General features: G+C 45.5%; 43 pseudogenes; all 43 read right to left on the bottom strand.

Annotated features, from left to right (window-relative positions):
- Positions 1 to 2,704: 2,704 nt before the first annotated feature.
- On the bottom strand, positions 2,705 to 2,823 carry LOC148242621 (5S ribosomal RNA; annotated as a pseudogene).
- A 561-nt stretch (positions 2,824 to 3,384) lies between these two features.
- Positions 3,385 to 3,503, bottom strand: LOC148242620 (5S ribosomal RNA; annotated as a pseudogene).
- Positions 3,504 to 4,061: 558 nt separating this feature from the next.
- On the bottom strand, positions 4,062 to 4,180 carry LOC148242619 (5S ribosomal RNA; annotated as a pseudogene).
- A 557-nt stretch (positions 4,181 to 4,737) lies between these two features.
- LOC148242618 (5S ribosomal RNA) lies at positions 4,738 to 4,857 on the bottom strand (annotated as a pseudogene).
- A 206-nt stretch (positions 4,858 to 5,063) lies between these two features.
- On the bottom strand, positions 5,064 to 5,182 carry LOC148242617 (5S ribosomal RNA; annotated as a pseudogene).
- Positions 5,183 to 5,389: 207 nt separating this feature from the next.
- On the bottom strand, positions 5,390 to 5,508 carry LOC148242616 (5S ribosomal RNA; annotated as a pseudogene).
- Positions 5,509 to 5,745: 237 nt separating this feature from the next.
- LOC148242615 (5S ribosomal RNA) lies at positions 5,746 to 5,862 on the bottom strand (annotated as a pseudogene).
- A 205-nt stretch (positions 5,863 to 6,067) lies between these two features.
- Positions 6,068 to 6,186, bottom strand: LOC148242614 (5S ribosomal RNA; annotated as a pseudogene).
- A 339-nt stretch (positions 6,187 to 6,525) lies between these two features.
- LOC148242613 (5S ribosomal RNA) lies at positions 6,526 to 6,644 on the bottom strand (annotated as a pseudogene).
- A 206-nt stretch (positions 6,645 to 6,850) lies between these two features.
- Positions 6,851 to 6,969, bottom strand: LOC148242612 (5S ribosomal RNA; annotated as a pseudogene).
- Positions 6,970 to 7,174: 205 nt separating this feature from the next.
- On the bottom strand, positions 7,175 to 7,292 carry LOC148242611 (5S ribosomal RNA; annotated as a pseudogene).
- A 560-nt stretch (positions 7,293 to 7,852) lies between these two features.
- Positions 7,853 to 7,966, bottom strand: LOC148242610 (5S ribosomal RNA; annotated as a pseudogene).
- Positions 7,967 to 8,174: 208 nt separating this feature from the next.
- LOC148242609 (5S ribosomal RNA) lies at positions 8,175 to 8,293 on the bottom strand (annotated as a pseudogene).
- A 205-nt stretch (positions 8,294 to 8,498) lies between these two features.
- On the bottom strand, positions 8,499 to 8,617 carry LOC148242608 (5S ribosomal RNA; annotated as a pseudogene).
- Positions 8,618 to 9,173: 556 nt separating this feature from the next.
- LOC148242607 (5S ribosomal RNA) lies at positions 9,174 to 9,292 on the bottom strand (annotated as a pseudogene).
- A 206-nt stretch (positions 9,293 to 9,498) lies between these two features.
- Positions 9,499 to 9,617, bottom strand: LOC148242606 (5S ribosomal RNA; annotated as a pseudogene).
- Positions 9,618 to 10,182: 565 nt separating this feature from the next.
- LOC148242605 (5S ribosomal RNA) lies at positions 10,183 to 10,301 on the bottom strand (annotated as a pseudogene).
- A 556-nt stretch (positions 10,302 to 10,857) lies between these two features.
- On the bottom strand, positions 10,858 to 10,976 carry LOC148242604 (5S ribosomal RNA; annotated as a pseudogene).
- A 376-nt stretch (positions 10,977 to 11,352) lies between these two features.
- On the bottom strand, positions 11,353 to 11,471 carry LOC148242603 (5S ribosomal RNA; annotated as a pseudogene).
- Positions 11,472 to 11,991: 520 nt separating this feature from the next.
- LOC148242602 (5S ribosomal RNA) lies at positions 11,992 to 12,110 on the bottom strand (annotated as a pseudogene).
- Positions 12,111 to 12,670: 560 nt separating this feature from the next.
- LOC148242601 (5S ribosomal RNA) lies at positions 12,671 to 12,789 on the bottom strand (annotated as a pseudogene).
- Positions 12,790 to 13,302: 513 nt separating this feature from the next.
- On the bottom strand, positions 13,303 to 13,416 carry LOC148242600 (5S ribosomal RNA; annotated as a pseudogene).
- A 560-nt stretch (positions 13,417 to 13,976) lies between these two features.
- On the bottom strand, positions 13,977 to 14,095 carry LOC148242599 (5S ribosomal RNA; annotated as a pseudogene).
- A 531-nt stretch (positions 14,096 to 14,626) lies between these two features.
- LOC148242598 (5S ribosomal RNA) lies at positions 14,627 to 14,745 on the bottom strand (annotated as a pseudogene).
- An 885-nt stretch (positions 14,746 to 15,630) lies between these two features.
- LOC148242597 (5S ribosomal RNA) lies at positions 15,631 to 15,749 on the bottom strand (annotated as a pseudogene).
- A 204-nt stretch (positions 15,750 to 15,953) lies between these two features.
- Positions 15,954 to 16,072, bottom strand: LOC148242596 (5S ribosomal RNA; annotated as a pseudogene).
- Positions 16,073 to 16,278: 206 nt separating this feature from the next.
- LOC148242595 (5S ribosomal RNA) lies at positions 16,279 to 16,397 on the bottom strand (annotated as a pseudogene).
- Positions 16,398 to 16,957: 560 nt separating this feature from the next.
- LOC148242594 (5S ribosomal RNA) lies at positions 16,958 to 17,071 on the bottom strand (annotated as a pseudogene).
- Positions 17,072 to 17,276: 205 nt separating this feature from the next.
- LOC148242593 (5S ribosomal RNA) lies at positions 17,277 to 17,395 on the bottom strand (annotated as a pseudogene).
- Positions 17,396 to 18,281: 886 nt separating this feature from the next.
- Positions 18,282 to 18,400, bottom strand: LOC148242592 (5S ribosomal RNA; annotated as a pseudogene).
- Positions 18,401 to 18,962: 562 nt separating this feature from the next.
- Positions 18,963 to 19,081, bottom strand: LOC148242591 (5S ribosomal RNA; annotated as a pseudogene).
- Positions 19,082 to 19,286: 205 nt separating this feature from the next.
- On the bottom strand, positions 19,287 to 19,405 carry LOC148242590 (5S ribosomal RNA; annotated as a pseudogene).
- A 561-nt stretch (positions 19,406 to 19,966) lies between these two features.
- On the bottom strand, positions 19,967 to 20,085 carry LOC148242589 (5S ribosomal RNA; annotated as a pseudogene).
- Positions 20,086 to 20,645: 560 nt separating this feature from the next.
- LOC148242588 (5S ribosomal RNA) lies at positions 20,646 to 20,764 on the bottom strand (annotated as a pseudogene).
- A 207-nt stretch (positions 20,765 to 20,971) lies between these two features.
- Positions 20,972 to 21,090, bottom strand: LOC148242587 (5S ribosomal RNA; annotated as a pseudogene).
- Positions 21,091 to 21,296: 206 nt separating this feature from the next.
- LOC148242586 (5S ribosomal RNA) lies at positions 21,297 to 21,415 on the bottom strand (annotated as a pseudogene).
- An 858-nt stretch (positions 21,416 to 22,273) lies between these two features.
- Positions 22,274 to 22,392, bottom strand: LOC148242585 (5S ribosomal RNA; annotated as a pseudogene).
- A 206-nt stretch (positions 22,393 to 22,598) lies between these two features.
- LOC148242584 (5S ribosomal RNA) lies at positions 22,599 to 22,717 on the bottom strand (annotated as a pseudogene).
- A 205-nt stretch (positions 22,718 to 22,922) lies between these two features.
- Positions 22,923 to 23,041, bottom strand: LOC148242583 (5S ribosomal RNA; annotated as a pseudogene).
- A 207-nt stretch (positions 23,042 to 23,248) lies between these two features.
- Positions 23,249 to 23,367, bottom strand: LOC148242582 (5S ribosomal RNA; annotated as a pseudogene).
- Positions 23,368 to 23,573: 206 nt separating this feature from the next.
- LOC148242581 (5S ribosomal RNA) lies at positions 23,574 to 23,692 on the bottom strand (annotated as a pseudogene).
- Positions 23,693 to 24,219: 527 nt separating this feature from the next.
- Positions 24,220 to 24,338, bottom strand: LOC148242580 (5S ribosomal RNA; annotated as a pseudogene).
- A 562-nt stretch (positions 24,339 to 24,900) lies between these two features.
- On the bottom strand, positions 24,901 to 25,019 carry LOC148242579 (5S ribosomal RNA; annotated as a pseudogene).
- Positions 25,020 to 25,148: the final 129 nt, after the last annotated feature.

Here is a 25,148-nt window from a genome sequence, read left to right as displayed (position 1 = left end):
CCCTTTCTTTTTATTTTATTTTATTTTATTTTGTAATTATTATATGAATATAATAATTAATTATGTAATAATATATTGAATTTAATTTAGTTTAATTTATTTTAATGGAAATAACAATAATAATAAGGGGTAAACATTATTAGGGATTTAATTGAAAATAATTTTGGGAAAAAGGGGTGAAAATTTTGGTTCTGGGGATATTTTTGAAAGAAAAATTGAAAACCGGAGGGTCAAAACGTAATTTAAAAAAATTGTGCCACGTCAGCTGCCCGGTCAGCAGCCCCGGCCAACCAAGACGCGCCGTGTGGCAGAGACGCTGACGCGGGAGGCCACGCGGAAGGAAGCCACGTGGGCGATCCGCGTGCGCGCGATCAAACGGATGAGATTCGTTCCTGCACACACGGACGACCCAGATCAAAAACGCACACGGACGGCCCAGATTGCATCGCGCATGGACGACCCAAATTGAATCGTGCACGGACGGTCCAGATTGAATCACGATGAACGGTCCAGATTCATTTTCTATTTAATCGCGATCGGACGGTTCATATTAAATGTGACGAACGACTCATATCAAAAGCGGATGATTATAAATAATCTCATCGAGGGCCTTAAGGGTGTTTTCTCACAGGAACCGATACAAGTTTAGCTGAATTTGGCCGAAAATAGCCAACCCGAGGCGGATCGCTGCCGCGAGCGACGACGGCGGCCCCAGAGCACGGCGGAGCCACCATGCTGGAATTCTGAAATTGGCCGAATTGGCCCTGGGTATGATTTTTGGGTTATTTGGGACGTGTAGGTACTGTAAGCACGTTTCAGTTCCCGAGAAAAGATTCAGGGAACCCAGGGACTGCCCGTAAGCGCAGTGAAAATCTAGGGTTCGGTGTCAAATCTGGTAAGGACCCCTCACCCTATTTCCTATCATGGAATTGAAGTCTGAATAAATGATAATACTGTATTTGTACAAATTAAATAGATATGCATAATTAATTACGGTTGCTAATGGAGCCCGAACCTCACATATTTCTCTGTTAATTCCTGTTTGATTTATTTTACAGTTTAAATGCATTATGGTATCTGGTTTATTTATTCTATCATTTTGAATGCATATATCACTACTGTTTAATTTTGGAAATCTAATATATGCTTGCTTTGTTGGATGCACGTTACTTGTGTATGCATTCATGTTTGAGTTGGTAATGGAGACTAAGGATAAATAGGAATGGGATGGGATTTGATAAATGGATAAGATGACAGCCTCACTAGATATCCTGGGAGATGGTGGACGGATCGGGTTCATAGGGAACTCTACCGTGAACGTTGTCTCATACTGGACGGGGAATGAAGATTTAGTCATTTGGCGCCCATACCGAACGGGGTATGGGGACGACCCGCTTCACCCTCATACTGGACGGGGTATTGAGGTTTATTATTTTGGCGTCCATACCGAACGGGGTATGGGAACGGCCCTGGAATTAAGTTTTTTAAAGAAAATGGTTCACGTGTAGCGGGGACCCCTATGGATCCCTATGGATACTAGTAGGCTGATAAGAAGGGAAAATTGTTATTTGATGATTTGAATATAAAAGTATGATATGTGCTATGTTACAGATTATATATGAATTCATGATATATATAATATTATTGTTTCCATAGGTTGTTTTTATAAATCTCACTGCGGTAAGTGGACGGTAAATGGTTTGATTATTGATAAATGAATTTGTTTAAATCTACTGCTCTATTGGTTATTTTAATTTTCTACCAACCTTTGCTTCTGTGACGGCGAATAGTGTGATTTCCTTACTGGGTTAGTGTAGCATATTCCTTACTTAACCATTTCAGATCAGGAAGACCTGGTTCCCGAGCCCGATACACAAGAAGACGGCGAGTAGATACTAGATGTCTTATAGTTTTCTTTATACTTCTTTCATTTCTAGTATTTCCTTTAGAGGACTTACTCTTTGATATTGTTTAGTACTTTTAAGTTATTATGTAAGGGATACTAGCCTAAATTATTTATTTCGCTTCCGCACTTAGATTTTTATATGCATTTTCTTTTGGATTTCTGGAGTTGTTACAGTTGGTATCAGAGCCTCGTTCCTCGAACTCGTCCCTTACACAATGATACTTAGAGAAACACCAAACCAATGAATCATTACTCAACCCTTCCTTGTGAAATGCAGGTACGGAGAGATGAGAAGAGGAAGACCCCCACTAAATCGAATAACCCAGGATGGTTTGCTTCGGGAAGACGTTGACAAGATATTTGAGATGCTGGAGAGACTCATTACTGCTCAGTAGGGCCGAGAGGAGAGAAGGGAACTACCTGAACCTCCCCCGCTGCCACAAATTGAGCCACCACTACAGCGAGAGGATCCTGAGCAACCCCGGTACTAGCCTGCTCCTCCACAGTACCACCCGGTGCTACCGCCACAGTATAATCCAGTGCCACAGCCACAGTATTGCCCGGCACCGCCACAGTATAATCCAGTGCCCCCACCATATCGGCAAGAACCACCATAGGGCCCCCTAGTCTATCCTCAGCCTGGCCAGTCCCTTTTCCGCAGGGCGTGCACTCTACATCTCTTCTTCTCGTTCTAATATCAAGTAAAATTACCCAGCACCGTGACTCACCTTTGTGAATGAACCAGCGGTTCATAATTCCATTCGCGCGTAATGTCTAACGACCCCTCCGAAAAGAAAATTGGTGCAACACGAGGACTCCCTAGGAGGTCACCCATCCGAGTACCACTCTCGCCGAAGCACACTTAACTGCAGAGTTCTGATGGGATCCGGTGCAATAGTGCTGGTATGATCGCACCTTTTTAATTTCGCGCTGCAAATACATCCACTCCTTCTCATTTCTTCCCCCTCCCGTCATTTGTTTCCTTGTGCGTGCGCACTGCACCTCTCGTTCTCGTTCTAATATCAAGTAAAATGCCACGGCATCGTGACTCACATTTGCAAATAAACCTGCAGACCATAATTCAAGTCGCGCATAAAGTTGAAAGAATCATCTGCAAAAAAATGGATGCAACATGAGGACTTCCCAAGAAAATGGGTGAAATATAAGGACTTCGCAGGAGGTCACCCATCCTAGTACTACTCTCGCCCAAGCACCCTTAACTTGAGGAGTTCTGATAGAATCTGTTGCATTAGTGCTGGTATGATCACTCATGTTTCATTCTGCGCTGCAAATGCATACACTCTTTCTCCTTCCATCCCCCCTCCCGTCATTTGTTTCCTTGTGCGTGCACTCTGCATCTCTCATTCTCGTTCTAATATCAAGTAAAATGCCCCAGCACCGTGACTCACCTTTGTGAATGAAACAGTGGTTCATAATTCCATTCGCGTGTAACGTCGAACAACCCATCCGAAAAAAAATGGGTACAACACGAGTACTTCCCAGGAGGTCACACATCCAAGTACTACTCTCGTCCAAGCACACTTAATTGCGGAGTTCTGATGGGATCCGGTGCATTAGTGCTGGTATGATCGCACCTGCTTAATTTCGCGCTGCAAATACATTCACTCCTCCTTTCTTCCCCCTCCCGTCATTTGTTTCCTTGTGCGTGCGCACTGCACCTCCCATTCTCGTTCAAATATCAAGTAAAATGCCACGGCGCCGTGACTCACATTTGCAAGTAAACCTACGGACCATAATTCAAGTCGCGCATAACGTTGAAAAAATCATCTGCAAAAAAATGGGTGCAACACGAGGACTTCCCAAGAAAATGGGTGAAATATAAGGACTTCGCAGGAGGTCACCCATCCTAGTACTACTCTCGCCCAAGCACCTTTAACTTGAGGAGTTCTGATAGAATCTGTTGCATTAGTGCTGGTATGATCACTCATGTTTCATTCTGCGCTGCAAATGCATACACTCTTTCTCCTTCCATCCCCCCTCCCGTCATTTGTTTCCTTGTGCGTGTACTCTGCATCTCTCCTTCTCGTTATAATATCAAGTAAAATGCCCCAGCACCGTGACTCACCTTTGCGAATGAAACAGTGGTTCATAATTCCATTCGCGCGTAACGTCGAACAACCCATCCGAAAAAAAATGGGTACAACACGAGTACTTCCCAGGAGGTCACACATCCGAGAACTACTCTCGTCCAAGCACACTTAATTGCGGAGTTCTGATGGGATCCGATGCATTAGTGCTGGTATGATCGCACCTGCTAAATTTCGCGCTGCAAATACATTCACTCCTCCTTTCTTCCCCCTCCCGTCATTTGTTTCCTTATGCGTGCGCACTGTACCTCTCATTCTCGTTCAAATATCAAGTAAAATGCCACAGCGCCGTGACTCACATTTGCAAGTAAACCTGCGGACCATAATTCAAGTCGCGCATAACGTTGAAAGAATCATCTGCAAAAAAATGGGTGCAACACGAGGACTTCCCAAGAAAATGGGTGAAATATAAGGACTTCGCAGGAGGTCACCCATCCTAGTACTACTCTCGCCCAAGCACCCTTAACTTGAGGATTTCTGATAGAATCCATTGCATTAGTGCTGGTATGATCGCTCATGTTTCATTCCGCACTGCAAATGCATACACTCTTTCTCCTTCCATCCCCCCTCCCGTAATTTGTTTCCTTCTGCGTGCACTCTCCATTTCTCCTTCTCGTTCTAATATCAAGTAAAATGCCCCCGCACCGTGACTCACCTTTACGAATGAACCAGCGGTTCATAATTCTATTCGCGCGTAACGTCGAACGACCCATCCGAAAAAAATGGGTGCAACACGAGGACTTCCCAGGATGTCACCCATCTGAGTACTACTCTCGCCCAAGCACACTTAACTGCGGAGTCCTGATGGGATCCGGTGCATAAGTTGCTTGCATGATCGCACCTATTTAATTTTGCCCTGCAAATATATACACTCCTTCTCCTTTCTTCCCCCTTCCGTCATTTGTTTCCTTGTGCGTGCGCACTGCACCGCTCCTTCTTGTTCTAATATCAATAAAAATCCCCCTGCTTTTTGACTCACATTTGCGTAGAAACCAGTGGACCAAAGTTCAAGTCGCGCGTAACGTCGAACGGCACATCTGAAAAAAAAATGGGTGCAAAACGAGAGCTTCCCAGGAGGTAACCCATCATTGTACTACTTTCGTCAAAGCACACTTAACTGCGAAGTTCTGATGGGATCCGGTGCATTTGTGCTTGTATGATCGCACCTGTTTCATTTTGTGCTGAAAATACATACACTCCTTCTCCTTCCCTCCCCCCTCCCATCATTTGATTCCTTGTGCGTTCACACTGCACCTCTCCTTCTCGTTCTAATATCAATTAAAATGCCCCAGCTTCTTGACTCACATTTGCGTATAAACCAGCGGACCATAGTTCCAGTCGCGCGTAACGACGAATGACCTGTCTGAAAAAAAAATTTGTGCGACACGAGGACTTCCCAGGAGGTCACCCATCCGAGTACTACTCTCGCCCAAGCACACTTAAATGCGGAGTCCTTATGGGATCCGGTGCATAAGTGCTGGTATGATCGCACCTGTTTAATTTTGTGCTGCAAATACATACACTCCTTCTCCTCTCTTCCCACTCTCGTCATTTGTTTCCTTATGCGTCCGCACTGCATCTCCCGTTCTCGTTCTAATATGAAGTAAAATGTCACGGGGCCGTGACTCACATTTGCGAATAAACCTGCGGACCATAATTCAAGTCGCGCGTAACGTCGAAAGAATCATCTGCAAAAAAATGGGTGCAACACGTGGACTTCCCAAGAAAATGGATGAAATATAAGGACTTCGCAGGAGGTCACCCATCCTAGTACTACTCTCGCCCAAGCACGCTTAACTGCGGAGTTCTGATAGAATCCGTTGCATTAATGCCGGTATGATCCCTCATATTTCATTCTGCGCTGCAAATACATACACTCTTTCTCCTTCCATCCCCCCTCCCGTCATTTGTTTCCTTGTGCGTGTACTCTGCATCTCTCGTTTTCGTTCTAATATCAAGTAAAATGCACTGGCACCGTGACACACCTTTGTGAATGAACCAGCGGTTTACAATTCCATTCGCGCGTAACGTCAACGACCCATCCGAAAAAAAATGAGTGCTACACGAGGACTTCCTAGTAGATCACCCATCTGAGTACTACTCTCGCCCAAGCACACTTAACTGCGGAGTTCTGATGTGATCCGGTGCATTAGTGCTGGTATGATCGCACCTGTTTAATTTTGCGCTGCAAATACATACTCTCCTTCTCATTTCTTCCCCCTCCCGTCATTTGTTTCCTTGTGCGTGCGCACTGCACCTCCCGTTCTAATAGAATCCGTTGCATTAGTTCTGGTACGATCGCTCATGTTTCATTCAGCGCTGCAAATACATACACTCTTTCTCCTTCCGTCCCCCTACCGTCATTTGTTTCCTTGTGCGTGCACTCTGCATCTCTCCTTCTCGTTCTAATATCAAGTAAAATGCCCCAGCACCGTGACTCACCTTTGCGAATGAACCAGCGGATCATAATTACATTCGCGCGAAACGTCAAACGACCCATCCGAAAAAAAATGGGTGCAACATGAGGACTTCCCAGGAAGTCACCCATCTGAGTACCACTCTCGCCCAAGCACACTTAACTGCGGAGTTTTGATGTGATCGGGTGCATTAGTGCTGGTATTATTGCACCAAATTCACTATGTGCTGCAAATACATACACTCTTTCTCCTTTCTTCCCCCTCCCGTCATTTGTTTCCTGGTGCGTTCACACTTCACCTCTGTTTCTCGTTCTAATATCAATTAAAATGCCACTGTGTCTTGACACACATTTGCGTATATACCAGCGGACCATAGTTCCAGTCGCGAGTAACGTCGAACGACCCATCTAAAAAAAAAAAGGGCGCAACACGAGAACTTCCCATGAGGTAACCCATCCTTGTACTACTTTCGCCAAAGCACACTTAACTGCAGAGTTCTGATGGGATCCGGTGCATTAGTGCTGGTATGATCGCACCTGTTTCATTTCGCGCTGTAAATACATACACTCCTTCTTCTTCCCTCCCCCCTCCCATTATTTGTTTCCTTGTGCGTACAAGCTGCACCTCTCCTTCTCGTTCTAATATCGATTAAAACGCCCCTGCTTCTTGACTCACATTTGCGTATAAACCAGTGGACCATAGCTCCAGTCATGCGTAACGTCGAATGACCCATCTAAAAAAAATTGGTGCGACACGAGAACTTCCTAGGAGGTCACCCATCAGAGTACTACTCTCGCAAAGCAAACTTAACTGCGGAGTTCTAATGGGATCCGGTGCATTAGTACTGGTATGATCGCACCTGATTAATTTCGCGCTGCAAATACATACACTCTTTCTCCTTTCTTCCCCCTCCCATCATTTGTTTGCTTGTGCGTGCGCACTGCACCTCCCGTTCTCGTTCAAATATCAAGTAAAATTTCACGGCGCCATGACTCACATTTGCGAATAAACCTACGGACCATAATTCAAGTCGCGCGTAACGTCGAAAGAATCATCTGCAAAAAAATGGGTGCAACACGAGGACTTTCCAAGAAAATGGGTAAAATATAAATACTTCGCAGGGGGTCACCCATCCTAGTACTACTCTCTCCCAAGCACCCTTAACTTGCCGAGTTCTAATAGAATCCGTTGCATTAGTTCTGGTACGATTGCTCATGTTTCATTCAGCGCTGCAAATACATACACTCTTTCTCCTTCCGTCCCCCTACCGTCATTTGTTTCCTTGTGCGTGCACTCTGCATCTCTCCTTCTCGTTCTAATATCAAGTAAAATGTCCCAGCACCGTGACTCACCTTTGCGAATGAACCAGCGGATCATAATTACATTCGCGCGAAACGTCGAACGACCCATCCGAAAAAAAATGGGTGCAACATGAGGACTTCCCAGGAAGTCACCCATCTGAGTACCACTCTCGCCCAAGCACACTTAACTGCGGAGTTCAGATCCGGTGCATTAGTGCTGGTATGATCGCACCTGTTTAATTTCGCACTGCAAATACATACACTCCTTCACCTTTCTTCCCCCTCCCGCCATCTGTTTCCTGGTGCATTCACACTTCACATCTCCTTCTCGTTCTAATATCAATTAAAATGCCCATGTGTCCTGACTCACATTTGCGTATAAACCAGCGGACCATAGTTCCAGTCGCGCGTAACGTCGAACGACCCATGTGAAAAAAAAAAATGGATGCAACACGAGAACTTCCCAAGAGGTAACCCATCCTTGTACTACTTTCACCAAAGCACACTTAACTGCAGAGTTCTGATAGGATCCGGTGCATTTGTGCTGGTATGATCGCGCCTGTTTCATTTGGGGCTGAAAATACATACACTCATTCTCCTTCCCTCCCCCCTCCCATCTTTTGTTTCCTTGTGCGTTCACAATGCACCTCTCCTTTTTGTTCTAATATCGATTAAAATGTCCCTACTTCTTAACTCATATTTGCGTATAAACCAGCGGACCATTGCTCCAATCGCGCGTAAGGTCGAACGACCCGTCTGAAAAAAATTGGTTCCACACGATGACTTTCCACGAGGTCGCCCATCCGAGTACTACTCTCGCCCAAGCACACTTAACTGTGGAGTTCTGATGGGATCCGGTGCATTAGTGCTGGTATGATCGCACCTGTTTAATTTCGCGCTGCAAATACATACACTCTTTCTCCTTTCTTCCCCCTCCCATCATTTTTTTGCTTGTGCGTGGGCACTGCACCTCCCGTTCTCGTTCAAATATCAAGTTAAATGTCACGGCGCCGTGACTCACATTTGCGTATAAACCTACGGACCATAATTCAAGTCGCGTTTAACGTTGAAAGAATCATGTGCAAAAAAATGGGTGCAACACGAAGACTTCCCAAGAAAATGGGTGAAATATAAGGACTTCGCAGGAGGTCACCCATCCGAGTACCACTCTCGCCCAAGAACACTTAACTGCGGAGTTCAGATCCGGTGCATTAGTGCTGGTATGATCACACCTGTTTAATTTCGCGCTGCAAATAGATACACTCCTTCTTCTTTCTTCCCCCTCCCGTCATTTGTTTCCTAGTGCGTTCACACTTCACCTCTCATTCTCGTTTTAATATCAATTAAAATGCCCCTGCGTCTTGACTCACATTTGCGTATAAACCAGTGGACCATAGTTCAAGTTGCGTGTAACGTCGAACGACCCATCTGAAAAAAAAAATGGGTGCAACAAGAGAACTTCCCAGGAGGTAACCCATCCTTGTACTACTTTCGCCAAAGCAGAATTAACTGCGGAGTTCTGATGGGATCCGGTGAATTTGTGCTGGTGTGATCGCACCTGTTTCTTTTCGTGCTGAAAATACATACACTCCTTCTCCTTCCCTACTCCCTTGCATCATTTGTTTCCTTGTGCGTTCACATTGCACCTCTCCTTCTCGTTCTAATATCGATTAAAACGCCCCTGCTTCTTGACTCACATTTGCGTATAAACCAGCGGACCATAGCTCCAGTCGCGCGTAACGTCGAACGGCCCGTCTGAAAAATAATTGGTGCGACATGAGGACTTCCCAGGAGGTCTCCCATCCGAGTACCACTCTCGCCCAAGCACACTTAACTGCGGGGTTCTGATGGGATCCGGTGCTTTAGTGCTGGTATAATCGCATCAATTTAATTTCACGCTGCAAATATATACACTCCTTCTCCTTTCTTACCCCCCCACCCCGGTCATTTTTTCCTTGTGTGTGTGCACTGCACCTCCCGTTCTCATTCAAATATCAAGTAAAATGCCACGGTGTCGTGAGTCACATTTGCGAATAAACCTGTGGACCATAATTCAAGTCGCGCGTAACGTCGAAAGAATCATCTGCAAAAAAATGGGTGTAACACGAGGACTTCCCAAGAAAATGGGTGAAATATAAGGACTTCGCAGGAGGTCACCCATCCTAGTACTACTCTCGCCCAAGCACCCTTAACTTGAGGAGTTCAGATAGAATACGTTGCATTATTGCTGGTATGATTGCTCATGTTTCATTATGCGCTACAAATACATACACTCTTTCTCCTTCTATCCCCCCTCCCATCATTTGTTTCCTTGTGCGTCCATTCTGCATCTCTCCTTCTCATTATAATATCAAATAACATGCCCTGGCTTCGTGACTCACCTTTCCGAATGAACCAGCGGTTGATAATTCCATTCGCGTGTAATGTCGAACGACCCATCCAAAAAAAAATGGGTGCAACACGAGGACTTCCCAGTAAGTCACCCATCCGAGTACTACTCTCGCCCAAGCACACTTAAATGCGTAGTTCTGATGGGATCTGGTGCATTAGTGCTGGTATGATCGCACCTGTTTAATTGCGCGCTGCAAATACATACACTCCTTCTCCTTTCTTCCCAAGAAAATGGTTGAAATATAAGGACTTCGCAGGAGGTCACTCATCGTAGTACTACTCTCGCCCAAACACCCTTAACTTGCAGAGTTCTAATAGAATCCGTTGCATTAGTGCTGGTATGATCGCTCATGTTTCATTCTGCACTGCAGATACATACACTCCTTCTCCTTTCTTCCCAAGAAAATGGGTGAAATATAAGGACTTCGCAGGAGGTCACCCATCGTAGTACTACTCTCGCCCAAACACCCTTAACTTGCAGAGTTTTAATAGAATCCGTTGCATTAGTGCTGGTATGATCGCTCATGTCTCATTCTGCACTGCAAATACATACACTCTTTCTCCTTCCATTCCCCCCCCCCCGTTATTTGTTTCCTTGTGCGTGCACTCTGCATCTCTCTTTCTCGTTCTAATATCAAGTAAAATGCCCCGGCACCGTGACTCACCTTTTCGATTGAACCAACGGTTCATAATTCCATTCGCGCGTAACGTCAAACGACCGATCCAAAAAAATATGGGTGCAACACGAGGACTTCCCAGGAGGTAACCCATCCTTGTACTACTTTCTCCAAAGCACACTTAACTGCGGAGTTCTGATGGGATCTGGTGCCTTAGTGCTGGTATGATTGCACCTGTTTAATTGCCCGCTGCAAATACATACACTCTTTCTCCTTTCTTCCCAAGAAAATGGGTGAAATATAAGGACTTTGCAGGAGGTCACCCATCGTAGTACTACTCTCGCCTAAGCACCCTTAACTTGCAGAGTTCTAATAGAATCCGTTGCATTAGTGCTGGTATGATCGCTCATGTCTCATTCTTCGCTGCAAATATATACACTCTTTCTCCTTCCATTCCCCCTCCCGTCGTTTGTTTCCTGGTGCGTTCACACTTCACCTTTCCTTCTCATTCTAATATCAATTAAAATGCCCCTGCATCTTGACTCACATTTGAGTATAAACCACTATAGTTCCAGTCGCGCGTAACATCGAACAACCCATCTGAAAAAAAAATGGATGCAACACGAGAAATTCCCAAGAGGTAACCCATCCTTGTACTACTTTCGCCAAAGCACACTTAACTGCAGATTTCTGATGGGATCCGGTGCATTAGTGCTGGTATGATCGCACCAGTTTAATTTCAAGCTGCAAATACATACACTCCTCCTTTCTTCCCCCTCCCATCATTTGTTTCCTTGTGCGTGCGTACTGCACCTCCCGTTCTCGTTCTAATATCAAGTAAAATGCCACGGTGCCATGACTCACATTTGTGAATAAAGCTGCGGACAATATATCAAGTCGCGCGTAACGTCGAAAGAATCAATTGCAAAAAAATGGGTGAAATATAAAGACTTCGCAGGAGGTCACCCATCCTAGTACTACTCTCGCCCAAGTACCCTTAACCGCGGAGTCCTGATAGAATCCGTTGCATTAGTGCTAGTATGATCGCTCATGTTTCATTATGCGCTGTAAATACATACACTCTTTCTCCTTCCATCCCCCCTCCCGTCATTTGTTTCCATGTGCGGACATCTCTCCTTCTCGTTCTAATATCAAGTAAAATGCCCTGGCACCGTGACTCACCTTTGCGAATGAACCAGCGGTTCATAATTCCATTCGCGCGTAACGTCGAACGACCCATCCGAAAAAAAATTGGTGCAACACGAGGACTTCCCAGGAGGTCACCCATCTGAGTACTACTCTCGCCCAAGCACACTTAACTGCGGAGGTCTGATGGGATCCGGTGCATTAGTGCTGGCATGATCGCAATTGTTTAATTTTGCGCTACAAATACATACACTTCTTCTCCTTTCTTCCCCCGCCCGTCATTGGTTTCCTTGTGCGTGCGCACTGCACCTCCCGTTCTCGTTCTAATATCAAGTAAAATGCCACGGCGCTGTGACTCACATTTGCGAATAAACCTGCGGATCATAATTCAAGTCGCGCGTAACGTCGAAAGAATCATCTGCAAAAAAATGGGTACAACACGAGGACTTCCCAAGAAAATGGGTAAAATATAAATACTTCGCAGGGGGTCACCCATCCTAGTACTACTCTCGCCCAAGCACCCTTAACTTGCGGAGTTCTGATAAAATCCGTTGCATTAGTTACGGTATGATCGCTCATGTTTCATTATGCGCTGCAAATACATACACTCTTTCTCCTTCCATCCCCTTACCGTCATTTGTTTCCTTGTGCGTGCACTCTGCATCTCTCCTTCTCGTTCTAATATCAAGTAAAATGCCCCGGCACCGTGACTCACCTTTGTGAATGAACTAGCGGATCATAATTCCATTCGCGCATAACGTCGAACGACCCATTCGAAAAAGAATGGGTGCAAGACGAGGACTTCCCATGAGGTCACCCATCCAAGTACTACTCTCGCCCAAGCACACTTAGCTGCAGAGTTCTGATGGGATCCGGTGCATTAGTGCTGCTATGATCGCAACTGTTTCATTTCGCACTGTAAATACATACACTCCTTCTCATTTTTTCCCCCTCCCTTCAGTTGTTTCCTGGTGCGTTCTCACTTCACCTCTCCTTCTCGTTCTAATATCAATTAAAATGCCCCTGCATCTTTACTCACATTTGCGTATAAACCAGTGGACCATTGTTCCAGTCGCGCGTAACATCGAACGACCCATCTGAAAAAAAAATGGGTGCAACACGAGAACTTCCTAGGAGGTAACCTATCCTTGTACTACTTAATTGTAGAGTTCTGATGGGATCCGGTGCATTAGTGCTGGTATGATCGCACCAGTTTAATTTCACGCTGCAAATACATACACTCCTTCTCCTTTCTTCCCCCTCCCGTCATTTGTTTCCTGTTGCGTTCACACTTCACCTCCCCTTATCGTTCTAATATAAATTAAAATGGCCCTGCGTCTTGACTCACATTTGCGTATAAAAAAGCGGACCATAGTTCCAGTCGCGCGTAACGTTGAACGACCCATCCGAAAAAAATGGGTGCAACACGAGGACCTCCCAGGAGGTCACCCATCCGAGTACTACTCTCGCCCAAGCACACTTAACTGCGAAATTCAGATTCGGTGCATTAGTGCTGGTATGATCGCACCTGTTTCATTTTGCGCTGTAAATAGATAAACTCCTTTTCCTTTCTTGCCCTTCCCGTCATTTGTTTCCTTGTGCGTGCGCACTACATCTCTTATTCTCGCTCAAATATCAAGTAAAATGTCACGGCGCCTGGCTCACATTTGCGTATAAACCTGCGGACCATAGTTCCAGTCGTGCGTAACGTCGAACGACCCATCTGAAAAAAAATGGGTGCAACACGATAACTTCCCAAGAAAATGGGTGAAATATAAGGACTTCGCAGGAGGTCACCCATCCTAGTACTACTCTCGCCCAAGCACCCTTAACTTGCGGAGTTCTGTTAAAATCCGTTCCATTAGTGCTGGTATGATCGCTCCTGTTTAATTATGCGCTGCAAATACATACACTCTTTCTCCTTCCATCCCCCCTCCCGTCATTTGTTTCCTTGTGCATGCACTCTGCATCTCTCCTTTTCGTTCTAATATTAAGTAAAATGTCCTGGCACCATGGCTCACCTTTGCAAATGAACCAGCGGTTCATAATTCCATTCGCGCGTAACGTTGAACGACCAATTCGAAAAAGAATGGGTGCAACACGAGGACTTCCCAGGAGGTCACCCATCCGAGTACTACTCTCCCCCAAGCACACTTAGCTGCGGAGTTCTGATGGGATCCTGTGCATTAGTGCTGGTATGATCGCACCTATTTCATTTCGCGCTGCAAATAGATACACTTCTTCTCCTTTCTTCCCCCTCCCGTCATTTATTTCCTGGTGCGTTCACACTTCACCTCTCCATCTCGTTCTAATATCAATTAAAATGCCCTTGCATCTTGACTCACATTTGCGTATAGACAACCTGACCGTAGTTCCAATCGCGCATAACGTCGAACGACCCATCTGAAAAACAAAATGGGTGCAACACGAGATCTTCTCAAGTAACACCCATCATTGTACTACATTCTCCAAAGCACACTTAACTGCGGAGTTCTGATGGGATCCGATGCATTTATGCTGGTATGATCGCACCTGTTTCATTTTGCGCTGCAAATACATACACTCCTTCTCCTTCCCTCACCCTTCCCATTATTTGTTTCCTTGTGCATTCACACTGCACCTCTCTTTCTCGTTCTAATATTGATTAAAATGCCCCTGATTCTTGACTCACATTTGCGTATAAACCAGAGGACCATAGTTCCAGTCGCGCGTAACATAGAACGACTCGTCTGAAAAAAAATTGGTGCGACACGAGGACTTCCCAGGAGATTACTCATCCGAGTACTACTCTCGCCCAAACACACTTAACTGCAGAGTTCTGATGGGATCCGGTGCATTAATGCTGATATGATTGCACTTGTTAAATTTCGTGCTGCAAATACATACACTCCTCCTTTCTTCCCCCTCCCGTCATTTGTATTCTTGTGCGTGCGCACTGCACCTCCCGTTCTCGTTCTAATATCAAGTAAAATGCCACGGTCCCGTGACTCACATTTGCAAATAAACCTGCGGATCATAATTCAAGTCGCGCGTAACGTCGAAAAAATCATCTGTAAAAAAATGGGTGCAACACGAGGACTTCCCAAGAAAATGGGTGAAATATAAGGACTTCGCAGGAGCTCACCCATCCTAGTACAACTCTCGCCCAAGCACCCTTAACTTGCGGAGTTCTGATAGCATCCGTTGCATTAGTGTTGGTATGATCGCTCATATTTCATTCTGTGCTGCAAATACATACACTATTTCTCCTTCCATCCCACCTCCCGTCATTTGTTTCCTTGTGCGTGCACTCTGTATCTCTCCTTCTCGCTTTATTATCAAGTAAAATGCCCCGGCACCATAACTCACCTTTGCGAATGAACCCGCGGTTCATAATTCCATTCGCGCGTAACGTCGAACGACCCATCCGAAAATAAATGGGTGCAACACGAGGACATCCCAGGAGGTCACCCATCGGAGAACTACTCTCGCCCAAGTACACTTAACTGTGGAGCTTTGATGGGATACGGTGCATTAGTGCTGGTATGATCGCACCTGTTTCATTTTGCGCTATAAATACATACAGTCCTTCTCCTTTCTTCCCCCTCCCGTCATTTGTTTCCCGAAGCGTTCACACTTCACCTCTCTTTCTCGTTCTAATATCAATTAAAATGCCCCTGCATCTTGACTCACATTTGCGTATAAACCACCGGACCAAAGTTTCAGTCGCGCGTAACGTCGAACGGCCCATCTGAAAAAAAAAAATGTGTGCAACACGAGAACTTCCCAGGAGGTAACCCATCCTTGTACTACTCTCTCCAAAGCACACTTAACTGCAGAGTTCTGATGGTATCCGGTGCATTAGTGTTAGTATGATCGCACCTATTTAATTTCGCGCTGCAAATACATACACTCCTTCTCCTTTCTTCCCCCTCTCGTCATTTGTTTCCTTGTGCGTGCGCACTGCACCTTTCCTTCTCGTTCTAATATCGATTAAAATGCCCCTACTTCTTGACTCACATTTGCGTATAAACCAGCGGACAATAGTTCCAGTCGCGTGCAACGTCGAACGACCTGTCTGAAAAAAATTGGTGCGACACGAGGACTCCCTAGGAAGTCACCCATCCGAGTACTACTCTCGCCCAAGCACACTTAACTGCGGAGTTCTGATGGGATCCGGTGCATTAGTGATGGTATGATTGTACCTGTTTCATTTCGCGCTGCAAATAAATACACTCCTTCTCTTTTCTTCCCCCTCCCGTAATTTGTTTCCTGGTGCGTTCACGCTTCACCTCTCATTCTCGTTCTAATATCAGTAAAAATGCCCCTGCGTCTTAACTCACATTTGCGTATAAACCAACGGACCATAGTTCCAGTCGCCCGTAACATCGAATGACCCATCTGAAAAAAAAATGGGTGCAACATGAGAACTTCCAAGGAGGTAACCCATCCTTGTACTACTTTCGCCAAAGCACACTTAACTGCGGAGTACTGATGGGATCCGGTGCATTAGTGTTAGTATGATCGCACCTATTTAATTTCGCGCTGCAAATACATACACTCCTTCTCCTTTCTTCCCCCTCTCGTCATTTGTTTCCTTGTGCGTGCGCACTGCACCTCCCGTTCTCATTCTAATATCAAGTAAAATGCCATGGTGCCGTGACTCACATTTGCGAATAAACCTGTGGACCATAATTCAAGTCGCGCGTAACATCGAAAGAATCATATGTAAAAAAATGTGTGCAACACGAGGACTTCCCAATAAAATGGGTGAAATATAAGGACTTCGTAAGAGGTCACCCATCTTAGTACTACTCTCGCCCAAGCACCCTTAACTGCGTAGTTCTGATAGAATCCGTTGCATTAGTGCTGGTATCATCCCTCATGTTCCATTCTGTGCTGCAAATACATACACTCTTTCTCCTTCCATCCCCCCTCCCGTCATTTGTTTCCTTGTGCATGCACTCTGCATCTCTCCTTCTCGTTCTAATATTAAGTAAAATGCTCCGGCACCGTGACTCATCTTTGCGAATGAACCAGTGATTTATAATTCAATTCGTGCGTAACGTCGAACGACCCATCTGAAAAAAAATGGGTGCAACACGAGGACTTCCCAGGAGCTCACCCATCCGAGTACTACTCTCGCCCAAGCACACTTAACTGCGGAGTTCAGATCCGATACATTAGTGCTGGTATGATCGCACCTGTTTCATTTTCCACTGCAAATACATACACTCCTTCTCCTTTCTTCCCCCTCCCGTCATTTGTTTCCTGGTGCATTCACACTTCACCTCTCCTTCTCGTTCTAATATCAATTAAAATTCCCCTACGTCTTGACTTTAATTTGCGTATAAACCAGCGAACCATAGTTCGAGCCGCGTGTAACGTCGAACGACCCATCTGAAAAAAAATGGGTGCAACACGAGAACTTCCCATGAGGTAACCCATCCTTGTACTACTTTCGCCAAAGCACAAATAACTACGGAGTTCTGATGGGATCCGGTGCATTTGTGCTGGTATGATCGCACCTGTTTTATTTCCTCCTGAAAATACTTACACTCCTTCTCCTTCCCTCCCCCCTCCCGTCATTTATTTCCTTGTGCGTTCACACTACACCTCTTCTTCTCGTTCTAATATAGATTAAAATGCCCCTGCTTCTTGACTCACATTTGCGTATAAATCAGCGGACCATAGTTTCAGTGGCGCGTAACGTCAAACGACCCGTCTGAAAAAAATTGGTACGTCACGAGGACTTCGCTGGAGGTCACCCATCCTAATAGTACTCTCGCTCAAGCACCCTTAACTTGCGGAGTTCTGATAGAATCCGTTGCATTAGTGCTGGTATGATCGCTTATGTTTCATTATGCGCTGCAAATATATACACTTTTTCTCCTTTCTTCCCCTTCCCGTCATTTGTTTCTTTGTGCGTGCGCACTGCACCTCCTGTTCTCGTTCTAATATCAAGTAAAATGCCATGGCGCCGTGACTCACATTTGCGAATAAACCTGCAGACCATAATTCAAGTCGCGCGTATCGTCGAAAGAATCATCTGTAAAAAAATGGGTACAACCCGAGGACTTCCCAAGAAAATGGGTGAATTATAAGGACTTCGCAAGAGGTCACCCATCCTAGTACTACTCTTGCCCAAAAACCCTTAACTTGCGGAGTTCTGATAGAATCTGTTGCATTAGTGCTGGTATGATCGCACCTCTTTAATTCCGCGCTGCAAATACATACACTCTTTCTCCTTCCGTCCCACCTCCCGTCATTTATTTCCTTGTGCGTGCACTCTACATCTCTCTTTCTCGTTCTAATATCAAGTAAAATCCCCCGGCACCGTGACTCACCTTTGCGAATGAACCAGCAGTTCGTAATTCAATTCGAGCGTAACGTTGAACGACCCATCCGAAAAAAAATAGGTGCAACACGAGGACTTCCCAGGAGGTCACCCATCCGAGTACTACTCTCGCCCAAGCACACTTAACTACGAAGTTCTAATGGGATCTGGTTCTTTAGTGCTGCTATGATCGCACCTCTTTAATTTCGCGCTGCAAATACATACAATCCATCTCCTTTCTTCCCCCTCCCGTCGTTTGTTTCCTTGTGCGTGCGCACTGCGCCTCCCGTTCTCGTTCAAATATCAAGTTTAATGCCACGACGACGTGACTCACATTTGTGAATAAACCTGCGGATCATAATTCAAGTCGCGCGTATCGTCGAAAGAATCATCTGCAAAAAAATGGGTGCAACACGAGGACTTGCCAAGAAAATGGGTGAATTATAAGGACTTCGCAGGAGGTCACCCATCCTAATACTACTCTCGCCCAAGCACCCTTAACTTGCAGAGTTCTGATAGAATCCGTTAGATTAGTGCTGGTATGATTGCTCATGTTTCATTCTGCGCTGCAAATACATACACTCTTTCTCCTTCTATCCCCCCTCCCGTCATTTGTTTCCTTGTGCGTGCACTCTGCATCTCTCATTCTCGTTCTAATATCAAGCAAAATGCCACAGCACCATGACTCACCTTTGTGAATGAAACAGCGGTTCATAATTCCATTCGCGCGTAATGTTGAACGACCCATCCAAAAAAAAAATGGGTGCAACATGAGGACTTCCCAGGAGGTCACCCATCCTAGTACTACTCTCGCCTAAGCACACTTAACAGCGGAGTTCTGATGGGATCCGGTGCTTTAGTGCTGGTATGATCGCACCTCTTTAATTCCGCGCTGCAAATACATACACTCTTTCTCCTTCCATCCCACCTCCCGTCATTTGTTTCCTTGTGCGTGCACTCTACATCTCTCATTCTCGTTCTAATATCAAGTAAAATCCCCCAGCACCGTGACTCACCTTTGCGAATGAACCAGCAGTTCGTAATTCAATTCGAGCGTAACGTTGAACGACCCATCCGAAAAAAATAGGTGCAACACGAGGACTTCCCAGGAGGTCACCCATCCGAGTACTACTCTCGCCCAAGCACACTTAACTGCGAAGTTCTAATGGGATCTGGTTCTTTAGTGCTGCTATGATCGCACCTCTTTAATTTTGCGCTGCAAATACATACACTCCATCTCCTTTCTTCCCCCTCCCGTCGTTTGTTTCCTTGTGCGTGCGCACTGCGCCTCCCGTTCTCGTTCAAATATCAAGTTTAATGCCACGACGACGTGACTCACATTTGTGAATAAACCTGCGGATCATAATTCAAGTCGCGCGTATCGTCGAAAGAATCATCTGCAAAAAAATGGGTGCAACACGAGGACTTGCCAAGAAAATGGGTGAATTATAAGGACTTCGCAGGAGGTCACCCATCCTAATACTACTCTCGCCCAAGCACCCTTAACTTGCAGAGTTCTGATAGAATCCGTTGGATTAGTGCTGGTATGATTGCTCATGTTTCATTCTGCGCTACAAATACATACACTCTTTCTCCTTCTATCCCCCCTCCCGTCATTTGTTTCCTTGTGCGTGCACTCTGCATCTCTCATTCTCGTTCTAATATCAAGCAAAATGCCACAGCACCATGACTCACCTTTGTGAATGAACCAGCGGTTCATAATTCCATTCGCGCGTAATGTTGAACGACCCATCCAAAAAAAAATGGGTGCAACACGAGGACTTCCCAGGAGGTCACCCATCCTAGTACTACTCTCGCCTAAGCACACTTAACAGTGGAGTTCTGATGGGATCCGGTGCTTTAGTGCTGGTATGATCGCACCTCTTTAATTTCGCGCTGCAAATACATATACTCCTTCTCCTTTCTTCCCCCTCCTGTTACTTGATTCCTTGTGCGTGCGCAATACACCTCTCGTTCTCATTCAAATATGAAGTTTAATGCCACAGTGCCGTGACTCACATTTGCGAATAAACATGCAGACCACAATTCAAGTCGCGCATAATGTCAAAAGAATAATCTGCAAAAAAAATAGGTGCAACACGAGGACTTCCCAAAAAAATGGGTGAAATATAAGGACTTCGCAGGAGATCACCCATGCTAGTACTACTCTCGCCCAAGCACACTTAACTCTTGGAGTTCTGATAGAATCCGTTGCATTAGTTCTGGTATGATCGCTCATTTTTCATTCTGAGCTGTAAATACATACACTCTTTCTCCTTCCATCCCCCCTCCCGTCATTTGTTTTTTGTGCGTGCACTCTGTATCTTTTCTTCTCGTTCTAATATCAATTAAAATGCCCCGGCACCGTGACTCACCTTTGGGAATGAACCAGCGGTTCATAATTCCATTTGTGCGTAACGTCAAACGACCTCTCCGAATAAAATGGGTGCAAAACGAGGAATTTTCAGGAGGTCACCAATCCGAGTACTACTCTCGCCCAAGCACACTTAACTGCGGAGTTCTGATGGGATCCGGTGCATTAGTGCTAGTACGATCGCTCATGTTTCATTTTGCGCTGCAAATACATAAACTCCTTCTCCTTTCTTCCCCCTCCCGTCATTTGTTTCCGGGTGCGTTCACACTTCACCTCTCCTTCTCGTTCTAATATCAATTAAAATGCCCTTCCATCTTGACTTAAGTTTGCGTATAATCAAGCGGACCATAGTTCCAGTGGCGTGTAACGTCGAACGACCCATCTGAAAAAAAAAATGGGTGCAACACGAGAACTTCCCAGGAGGTAACCCATCCTTGTACTACTTTCACCAAAGCACACTTAACTGTGGAGTTCTGATGGGATCTGGTGCATTTGTGCTGGCATGATCGCACCTGTTTCATTTCGTGCTGAAAATACATACACTCCTTCTCCTTCTCTCCCCCCTCCCATCATTTGTTTCCTTGTGCGTTCACACTGCACCTCTCCTTCTCGTTCTAATATCTATTAAAATGCCCCTGCTTCTTGACTCACATTTGCGTATAAACCAGCGGACCCTAGTTTAAGTCGTGCGTAACGTCGAACGACCCATCTGAAAAAAAATGGGTGCAACACGAGAACTTCCCAAGAGGTAACCCGTCATTGTACTACTTTCGCCAAAGCACACTTAACTGCGGAGTTCTGATGGGATCTGGTGCATTTGTGATGGTATGATCGCGCCTGTTTCATTTCGTGCTGAAAATACATACACTCCTTCTCCTTCCCTCCCCCCTCCCGTCATTTGTTTCCTTGTGCGTTCACACTGTACCTCTACTTCTCGTTCTAATATCGATTAAAATGCCCCTGCTTCTTGACTCACATTTGTGTATAAATCAGCGGACCATAGTTTAAGTCGCGCGTAATGTCGAACGACCCATCTGAAAAAAAAATGGGTGCAACACGAGAACTTCCCAGGAAGTAACCCATCCTTGTACTACTTTTGCCAAAGCACACTTAACTGCGTAGTTCTGATGAGATCCGGTGCATTTGTGATGGTACGATCGCACCTGTTTCATTTCGTGCTGAAAATATATACACTCATTCTCCTTCCCTCCCCCCTCCCGTAATTTATTTCCTTGTGCGTTCACACTGCACCTCTACTTCTCGTTCTAATATCGATTAAAATGCCCCTGCTTCTTGACTCACATTTGCGTATAAACCAGCGGACAATATTTCCAGTCGCGCATAACGTTGAACGACCCGTCTGAAAAAAAATTGGTGCGTCACGAGGACTTCGCAGGAGGTCACCAATCCTAGTACAACTCTCGCCCAAGCACCCTTAACTTGCGAAATTCTGATAGAATCCGTTGCATTTGTGCTGGTATGATCGCTCATGTTTCATTATGCGCTGCAAATACATACACTCTTTCTCCTTCCATCCCCCCTCCCGTCATTTATTTCCTTGTGCGTGCACTCTGCATCTCTCCTTCTCGTTCTAATATCAAGTAAAATGCCCCCGACACCGTGACTCACCTTTGCGAATGAATCAGCGGTTCATAATTCTATTCGTGCGTAACATCGAACGACCCATCCGAAAAAAATGGGTGCAACACGAAGACTTCCCAGGAGGTCACCCATCCGAGTACTACTCTCGCCCAAGCACAATTAAGTGCGGAGTTCTGATGGGATCCGGTGCATTAATGCTGGTATGATCGCACCTGTTTAATTTTGCGCTGCAAATACATACACTCCTTTTCCTTTCTTCCCCCTCCCGTAATATATTTCCTGGTGCGTTCACACTTCACATCTCCTTCTCGTTCTAATATCAATTAAAATGCCCCTGCGTCTCGACTCACATTTGCGTATAAACCAGCAGACCATAGTTCCAGTCGCGCGTAACATCGAACGAACTTTTTGAAAAAAAAATGGGTGCAACACGAGAACTTCCGAGGAGGTAACCCATCCTTGTACTACTTTCGCTAAAGCACACTTAACTGCGGAGTTCTGATGGGATCTAGTGCATTTGTGCTGGTATGATCGCACCTATTTCATTTTGTGCTGAAAATACATACACTCCTTCTCCTTCCCTCCCCTCTCCCATCCATTTTTTCCGTGTGTGTTCACACTGCATCTCTCTTCCTCGTTCTTTTATCGATTAAAATGCTCCTGTTTCTTGACTCACATTTGCGTATAAACCAGCGGACCATAGTTCCAGTCGTGCGTAACGTCGAATGACCCGTCTGAAAAAAATTGGTGCGACACGAGGACTTCCCAGGAGGTCACCCATCCGAGTACTACTCTCACCCAAGCAAACTTAATTGCGGAGTTCTGATGGGATCTGGTGCATTAGTGCTGGTATGATCGCACCTGTTTAATTGCGCGCTTCAAATACATACACTCCTTGTCCTTTCTTCCCCCTCCCGTCGTTTGTTTCCACGTGCGTTCAAACTTCACCTCCTGTTCTCGTTCTAATATTAATTAAAATGTCCCTGCGTCTTGACTCACATTTGCGTATAAACTAGCGGGCCATAGTTCCAGTCGCGTGTAAAGTCGAACGATATATCTGAAAAAAAAAATGGGTACAACACGAGAACTTCCCAAGAGGTAACCCATCCTTGTACTTCTTTCGCCAAAGCACACTTAACTGCAGAGTTCAGATAGGATCCGGTGCATTTGTGCTGGTATGATCGCACCTGTTTCATTTCGTGCTGAAAATACATACACTCCTTCTCCTTCTCTCCCCCCTCCCATTATTTCTTTCCTTGTGCGTTCACACTGCACCTCTCCTTCTCGTTCTGATATCAATTAAAATGCCCCTGCTTCTTGACTCACCTTTGCGAATGAACCAGCGGTTCATAATTCCAATCGTGCGTAAAGTCGAACGACCCATCCGAAAAAATATTGGTGCAACACGAGGACTCCCTAGGTGGTCACCCATCCGAGTACAACTCTCGCCCAAGCACACTTAACTGGGGAGTTCTGATGAGATCCGGTGCATTAGTGCTGGTATGATCGTACCTGTTTCATTTCGCGTTGCAAATAAATACACTCATTCTCCTTTCTTCCCCTTTCCGTAATTTGTTTCCTGGTGCTTCCACGCTTCACCTCTCCTTCTCGTTCTAATATCAGTAAAATTGCCCCTGCGTCTTGACTCACATTTACGTATAAACCAGCGGAGCATAGTTCCAATCGCGCGTAACGTTGAACGACCCATCTGAAAAAGAAATGGGTGCAACATGAGAACTTCCCAAGAGGTAACCCATCCTTGTACTACTTTTGCCAAAGCACACTTAACTGCGGAGTACTGATCGGATCCGGTGCATTTTGCTGGTATGATCGCACCTGTTTCATTTCGTGCTGAAAATACATACACTCCTCCTTCCCTCCCCCCTCCCATCATTTGTTTCCTTGTGCGTTCACACTGCACCTCTCCTTCTCGTTCTAATATCAATTAAAATGCCCCTGCTTCTTGACTCGCATTTGCGTATAAACCAGCAGACCATAGTTTCAGTCGCGCATAACATTAAACGATCCGTCTGAAAAAAAATTAGTACGACACGAGGACTTCGCAGGAGATCACCCATCCTAGTACTACTCTCGCCCAAGTACCCTTAACTACGGAGTTCTGATGGGATCCGGTGCATTAGTGCTGGCATGATCGCACCTATTTAATTTCGCGCTGCAAATACATAAACTCCTTCTCCTTTCTTCCCCCTCTCATCATTTGTTTCTTTGTGCGTGCGCACTGCACCTCCCATTATCACTCTAATATCAAGTAAAATGCCACGGCACCGTGACTCACATTTGCGAATAAACCTACGGACCATAATTCAAGTCGTGCGTAAAGTCGAAAGAATCATTTGCAAAAAGATGAGTGCAACACGAGGACTTCCCAAGAAAATGGGTGAAATATAAGGACTTCGCAGGAGCTCACCCATCCAAGAACTACTCTCACCCAAGCAGCCATAACTTGTGGAGTTCTGATAGAATACGTTGCATTAGTGCTGGTATGATCGCTCATGTTTCATTCTGCGCTGCAAATAGATACACTCTTTCTCCTTCCATCCCCCCTTTCCGTCATTTGTTTCCTTGTGCGTGCGCTCTGCATCTCTTCTTCTCGTTCTAATATCAAGTAAAATGCCTCGGCACCGTGACTCACCTTTGCGAATGAACCAGTGGTTCATAATTCCATTCGCGCGTAACGTCGAACGACCCATCTGAAAAAAAAAGGGTACAACACGAGGACTTCCTAGGAGGTCACCCATCCGAGTACTAATCTCGCCCAAGCACACTTAACTGCGGAGCTCTGATCGGATACGGTGCATTAGTGCTAGTGTGATCGCACTTGTTTCATTTTGCGCTGCAAATACATACACTCCTTCTCCTTTCTTCCCCCTCCCGTCATTTGTTTCCTGGTGCGTTCACACTTCACTCTACTTCTCGTTCAAATATCAATTAAAATGCCCTTGCATCTTC

Source organism: Carica papaya, chromosome 8 (genome assembly GCF_054855325.1).
Source record: "Carica papaya isolate Zhongbai chromosome 8, ASM5485532v1, whole genome shotgun sequence".
In the NCBI taxonomy this organism is placed as follows: Eukaryota; Viridiplantae; Streptophyta; class Magnoliopsida; order Brassicales; family Caricaceae; genus Carica; species Carica papaya.
The sequence above is the reverse complement of the archived record's forward strand: the minus strand, read 5'-3'. Positions and strand labels throughout refer to the sequence as shown.